The following is a 7,440-nucleotide window of genomic DNA, read 5'->3' on the forward strand; positions in this document are numbered from 1 at the left end:
TTACTGTGTGTCTTGTGTGTTCCTCCTTGGGTTTATCCTGCCTAGGATTCTCTGTGCATCCTGGACTTGGTTGAATATTTCCTTTCCCATGTTAGGGAAGTTTTCAGTTATTATCTCTTCAAATATTTTCTCAGGTCCTTTCTTTCTTCTTCTGGGACCCCTATGATGGGAACGTTGGAGCATTTAATGTTGTCCCAGAGATTTGTTAGTCCGTCTTCATTTTTTTTTTTTTTTAAGTCTTTTTTCTATGTTCTGTGACAGTGATTTCCACCATTCTATCTCCAGGTCATTTATGTTCCATTTTTCTGCCTTAGTTATTCTGCTCTGGATTGCTTCTAGTGTATTATTCACCTCTGTTTCTTCTTCAGTTCTTGTAGGTGTTTGGTAAACATTTCTTGCATCTTCTCCATTCTTTTCCCGAGATCCTGGATCATCTTCACTATCATTATTCTGAAATCTTTTCCTGGAAGGTTGCCTATCTCCACTTCATTTAATTGTCTTTCTGGGGTTTTATCTTGTCCCTTCATCTGTTTTTTCATCCTGATTAACATTTTTCATCCTGATTAACTGTAATGTGGTTTTCCTAGCTGCTGCAGGGTTGTGCTCCTTCTTGCTTCTTCTGTCTGCCCTCTGATGGAGGAAGCAAAGAGTCTTGTGTAAGCTTCCTGATTCAGGGGACTGGCAATGTGAAAAACTGGGTCTTGCTCTGATGGGCAGGGCCTTGCTCAGTAAAGCTTTAATCCAATTATCTGCTGATGGGTGGGGTTGTGTTCCCTCCCTGTTAGTTGTTTGGCCTGAGGTGACCCAGTCTTGGGGTCTATGGGCACTATGGTAGGGTTAATGGTGACCTCCAAAAGGGTTTACACCAAGGGGGAACTTCAGAGCCGGGACCCTGTGGTGAGTCCCTGCCAACCCATGCCTCCACAGGAGACCCTCCAACACTAGCAGGTAGCTTTGGTTCAGTCTCCTGTGGGGTCACTGCACCTTTCCTCTGGCTCTTGGTTTGCACAAGATTTTGTTTGTGTCCTCCAAGACTGGAGTCTCTGTTTCCCTCAGTTCTGTGGAAGTCCTATAATCAAATCCCACTGGCTCTCACAGATTCCCTGGGGATTCCCAGTCCCTTTGTCAGATCTCCAGGCTGGGAAGACTGATGTGGGGTTCAGAACCTCCTTAACAGTGGGAGAACTTCTTTAGTATTACTGTTCCCCCGTTTGTGGGTCACCCAGTGGGCATGGGATTTGATTTTATCATGATTGAACCCCTCCTACCCTCTATCTGCAGCTTCTTCTTTGTCTTTGGAAGTATCTTTCTGGTGGGTTCCAGCATCCTCCTGTTAATGGTTGCTCAACAGTTAGCTGTGACTTTGGTGCTCTAGCAGGAGGAGAGGAGTGCGTTCTTCTACTCCACCATCTTCAACAAGAATCCTAAGCTTTTCTGGTTTTGAGGCACAGGACCTGAATGTAGAGTGGTAAGTGAATGTACATGGCAGGAGCCATGCATAATGCAATTCAGTGCTACCATGTCATCTATGATGAGAAAAAAGAGTTACTACCCAGATACCACCAGATTGTTTTTTCAATGGGGTAGAACTGAATCCAGCAAGGAACCAGAACTTGTGCTGTCAATGACAGGCATGAGTGAAATTTCAGCTTGCCCTCCATCTCCTATCACTGACAATCATTCAGCTCTGCCATCTCCCACATCATCTTTCTTCTGAGTCACCTGATTAGCACCAGGAACCAGAAGGCCTGTCTCCTCAGTGAAATGTGTTGTTTTCTGTCACTAAGTCAAGTCTGACCCCATGCACTGCAGCATGCCAGACTCCTTTGTCCTCCATTATCTCCCAGAGTTTATTCAAATTCATGTCCACTGAATTGGTGATGCTATCTAAACATCTCGTCCTCTGCCAACCCCTTCTCCGTTTGCCTTCAATCTTTACTAGCATCAGGATCTTTTCCAATGAGTCATCTCTTCATATCAGGTGGCCAAAGTATTGGAGCTTCAGCTTCAGTATCAGTCCTTCCAATGAATAATCAGGGTTGATTGCCTTTAAGATTGACTGGTTTGATCTCCTTGCAGTCCAAGGGACTCTCAAGAGTCTTCTCCAGAACTACAATTTGAAAGCATCAATTCTTAGGGACTCAGCCTTCTTTATGGTCCAACACTCACATCCGTACCTGACTACTGGAAAGTCCATAGGTTTGACTATATGGACCTTTGTCAGCAAAGTGATGTCTCTGCTTTTTAATACACCATCTAGGTTTGTCATAGCTTTTCTTCCAAGGAGCGTCTTTTAATTTTGTGGCTGCAGTCACCGTCCACAATGATTTTGGAGTCCAAGAAAAAATAAAATCTGTCGCTGCTTCCATTTTTCCCCTTCTATCTGCCATGAAGTGAAGAGACTGGATACTATGATCTTAGTTTTTTGAATGTTGAGTTTCAAGCCAGTTTTTTCACTTCTTTCACCTTCATCAAGAGACTCTTTAGTTCTTCATTTTCGGCCATAAGAGTGGTATCATCTGTATATCTGAGGTTGTTGATATTTCTCCCAGCAACCTTGATTCCAGCTTGTGAGTGAAATGTGGTCTCTGCCAAAAGAACCAGGTGGACAAGGATGCTTGTCCTTCATTTCAAGGCTTCATGTTAAAAAAATGTCTCCTCTAAGAACTCAAAATCTGAAACTTGTGCCACGTGTGGGTTTGAATTCAAATTTATGCTACACATTCTATGCTGTAGGAATCTCTATGCTGAGAAGTTACTGTAAGAAATATTCCAAAAAAAGAGAGAAATATTTCAAGGCCATTGATACCAGAAGCCTAGGAGACCCGCAGGCCCCTCTGTAAAAACATGTCAATAAACTTGACACATTTCCTCTCTAAAGGGCAAAATTAACAACAAATAAAGAACTAGAACTTGAGATAATCAGTCTGAAAGTGAGTAGAAATTAAATGTCTTTAAGTTATGAAAGAAGCAATAGAAACCATGATGAAAGAATAAGACACTGTGGAAAAAAGAACAAGGTGATTTGGAAAACATCAAGTTGAAAATTATGAAGTAGAGACTACAGTCACTGAAGTAAGAATTCAGTTAGCAGGACTGAAAAGGATAGAAATGGGGGAGGAAGAGGGGACGTGACTATTAACGGTGTAAGTTTCTCTTTGAAATGATGGAATGTTCCACACTTAATTCTTGTGATGGCTTCACAGTTCTGTGGCTATACTAGAGAATATACTAATTAATAAATTAATTTGTAAACCTTAAGTGTGTATGTCAATTCTACTTCAATAAAGCAGTTTAAAAAAAAAAAAAAACCTCAGAGGGGAATTCCCTGACAGTTCAGTGCCCCTGGTCAGGGAGCTAAGATCCCTCCCCACAAGCTGCATGGTGTGGCCCAAACAAATAAAAAAAAGGGGGAGAGAGGAAGGAGCATGGGAAATAAACTGCAGTTAAAAGTGGCAATGACTAAGAACTGTCCCAAATTAGAGGGGGCATGAATCCATAGACAGCAGCAGCAAAAATTCCCAGAGTGTAAGACTGAACCCATTCCTCGACATCTTGAAGTGAAATTGTAAAACACGAAAAACCAAGAAGGAACTCATAAAAGCAGCTAGAAACAACAGATTATTTACAAAGGAACATTAAGACTGTCAGAAATCTTACCAGCAACAAATAGCATCCTCAAAGGACCCTGGAAAGTTAATGTCTATGTAGAACATGGAATTCTACAACTACTACTCAAAATGAGGGTGGACATACTTGGCTAAAGAAAGGCCAAGAGCGTTTACTCTCATTCTCTTATTCAAAGAACTACCAAAGGAACATCTCTGTGAAAATGAAAACCCAGGAGGAAGGAGGGATGTAGAGAGGCAATGATGAGCAAGTAAATTGTTAAAAATATGGACAAGTCTCTGCATTGACTGTAAACATTGTGTATTTGTGTGTATTGAGGGTAATTAAAAACAGAGTGAATCTAAAATCCTGGACAAAAACAGCACAGAGGTGGGAGTAGAGACTCAGGGATGATTTTGTGGTCTTTGTATTACTCAAGAGTAACAGACTTCAAACGGGAAATATGTTTTCTTTTTGTTTGTCTCGCTGAGGCTGCAGACTAAGAGTAGGTGTTCTATCTTGTTTCTGTATCCTCATGTGTATAAAGCAGCGCCTGACACAAATAAGTTGCTCACTATGTGTAAATAGAGGGAATTCTTTTGTACCTTTTAAATGAGAAAAATGTCACCTCATTTAAACATTCTTGAAAACTAATTAGGGTGCACATTTCCCCATTAACTTGGTAACTGAATGTAACTTGTGTCTATGTCCTTTCTGAAATTGGAGTCCTAATATTATATCTTTTAAAATTTATTTTTAAAAGCTGCTTATAAACATCTTCACCTTCTGCTTGTCTTCTCTGCTATGTCTTTCAATTGCCTTTTTAGGGATTTTACACAATTTTTTATGTGATCTTTCACCTTTTTAAATTCTTCTATCATGAAGTTTAGAAAGTATTGCTTTTATTGCTTTTTACATGTCTTCTAACTTCAACATGAGTTTCAACATGGAGAACTGTTAAGTTCCCTATTAACAAGGAGAGTGTATTTAAGACATGTGTGGTCACAGGCTGGTGTTGATATGGCTTGGGAGATAGAGGCTGGTCTGAATTTAAAAGGACTTCAGTTTGAATCCAGGAGTATCCGGTGCCTGAACCAAATTTATTAGTAGAATTATAAAATATAAATATCGGAAGCCTTTAAAGGTAATAAATCTTGGGAGTTTTGCTTTTGAAATTCAACATACAAGTTTTCAGCCTACTTAAAAGGCAGAATTAATTAGGAAAGAGGTTTTTAACACAAGATGAAGTAGTCAACTTTTCACTATTCGCAAATGTCACCTTAAAATAGCCATTATAATTTTGTCCATGAGCATTTGTATTAAAAAGGCAGGTTTTTAAAACCGGAATTTGGACCATACACAAAAACTGGACTCAGTGATGCATAGAAAGTGATATACACCTTTAGCCTTCAAAACTCTGGAGACACAATTTGGATTAATGGTCTGCCATTGTTACTGCTGCTCCTGTGAGCACAATCTTGCTGAAATGCTGTCAATGCTCTGCAGGACATTTGTGTTGGGAGCTAAGAGCTGTGTTGTTCACTGGCTACATGTGACTATTTAAAAAAAATTAAAAAAAATTAAAAAAAAAATCTTTTTGCTGTGCTGGATCCTAGGTGCAGCATGTGGGATCCAGTTCCTTGACCAGGGATCAAACCCAGGCCCACTGCATTCTGAGTGTCATAGCCACTGGACCACTGGGGAGATTCCGTGACTATTTACATTTTTAAACTTAAGACAACATTTACAGTGCAGTTCCTCAAGTGCTCAAGGGCTACCAGTAGCAGGCAGATACAGAATAGTCCTATGTATTCCTCTGGACAGCGTTGCCTTGTCTTCCACAATTCTCGGGGTCTTCTGGGTTGCTTCTCCACCTCCACCCTGTCTCACCAAGCCCTCGCTTCCAACTGTGTTATTTCAAGTATATTCTTGTTTTCCCTGCACTCCTCACTGTCCTGCAAACAGGGGCAGTGAATTACTAAACAACACTTACCTTTTTTTTTTAGTTTACCAAATAATTGTCTTATACAATATGTATGGATTCCAGTATTTTCAAATAGAATATGGAAAAAATATATTTGCTATTTTTTTCATTTAGTCTTATTAGTTGGAGGCTAATTATTTTACAATATTATAGTGGGTTTTGTCATACATTGATATGAATCAGCCATGGATTTACATGTATTCCCTATCCCGATCAACACTTACCTCTTAAGCAGCCCACGCCGTTGTCAGTGAAAGTCGGTCAGGCATGCTCTACTCTCCGCGAACCCATGGACTGCAGCTGCCAGGTTCCCCTGTCCATGGAGTTCTCCAGGCAAGGGTGCTGGAGTGGAGAGATGTTCCCTCCTCCAGGGTGTTTTCCCAATCCAGGGATCAAACCCAGGCCTCCCGCATTGCAGGTGGATTCAAAGCCCTGCCTTAGCGTCGTGCACACAAAACTGCAAGACTCCAGCAGATAAAACTGCCTTCACCCTGCTGTCACCGCTCAACGTTCTGCCTTTTAGTCCCAAACTGTCCTCCCGCTGATGCTGGAAGGACACAGGGGAGCCACATGCAGATGCATCACTGACTGTTCAGGGTCTGCACTCTGCTTAGGCCCATTTGTTTCACCCAGGGGTAGTGTCACCCAACAACTTGAGGGCAGTAGCCCTGTTTCTTCCATATTTCTCACAAATGTATAGATATTTAATAACGATTGATTTTATATACTAAATTGTACCAGCACTGGGACTGACCAGAACTTTCCCCAGGAGAAATCTGAACTAAGCACCAGGAAATTCTTGTTGGTGTTCTTATAAGTGCAATAGTCAAACTTACAGAGGAGTGTATTTTTAAAATGCATGCTTAATTTTTTTTTCTTTATTAGTTGGAGGCTAACTACTTTACAACATCGTAGTGGTTTTTGCCATACATTGACATGAATCATTGAATTAATGAAGTTAATGAAGTGCCATACTGCTTTAAAATGCTTCCTGGAAAAAATATAATAAAGCAAGTATGACAAACGTGTTAAATGTAGGTGATGAACATACTGGTGTGATCAATGCATTAGCCTTTTAGCTCTTCTGGGCTTAGATTTTTAATAAAAAGTTGAAAGAATGTCACACAACCAACATACCCTGTGTGTTTCAATAGTTCAGGTATTTCTTTAGTTCATCCTTTTATTGCTAAATGGTATTCCACTGTATGGCTATATCAGATTTGTTGATCGACCCACCTGCTGGGGGACATTCAGATTGTTTCCTGTTTGGGGCTATTATGAATAATGCTGTAATTATTCATACACAAGTCTTTGTGTGGGCTTCACTGTGTGGGTTTGAGAGATAAGCACAAAATATTCATTTTTATTTTATAAGCATAAAATAGTCATTTTATGCAGCTTGTGCTTAGGCCACATTCAGTAGTGCTGTTTTTCAAGACTCAAGTTTAATACATTTTTATAAAACCAAAATGACTAGAATTTTCAGGAAAGCTTTTCTGGTTCATTTAGTTTCCGGTGAGGTGAGGCTTTGACAACATGACATCTTTATTTCAATGTGTCTGAATTCTGCTTCTACCAATAGTGCAAGTCTAGTGATGTTTCACAGATGATCCAAGAGTTTGCAAGGCCTCCTGCTCACTGGACAGTGAGCTGCTGTCCAGGACTATAGAGAACTGGTCCAGCAGAAGGCACAGACCAGGCTGAGCATCTGTAATACTGCATGAGGTTGCTTTTACCCATCATCCTGACATGAGCTATTGTTTTTTAAATCTGCTTCTAGTTGCCTTGCTAGCTGCCATTTATTAGTGCCTAACTATACGCCAGGTGCTTTACAAAGTGTAGATTCT

The sequence above is a fragment of the Muntiacus reevesi genome, chromosome 3 (assembly GCF_963930625.1).
Source record: "Muntiacus reevesi chromosome 3, mMunRee1.1, whole genome shotgun sequence".
NCBI classification, from domain to species: Eukaryota; Metazoa; Chordata; class Mammalia; order Artiodactyla; family Cervidae; genus Muntiacus; species Muntiacus reevesi.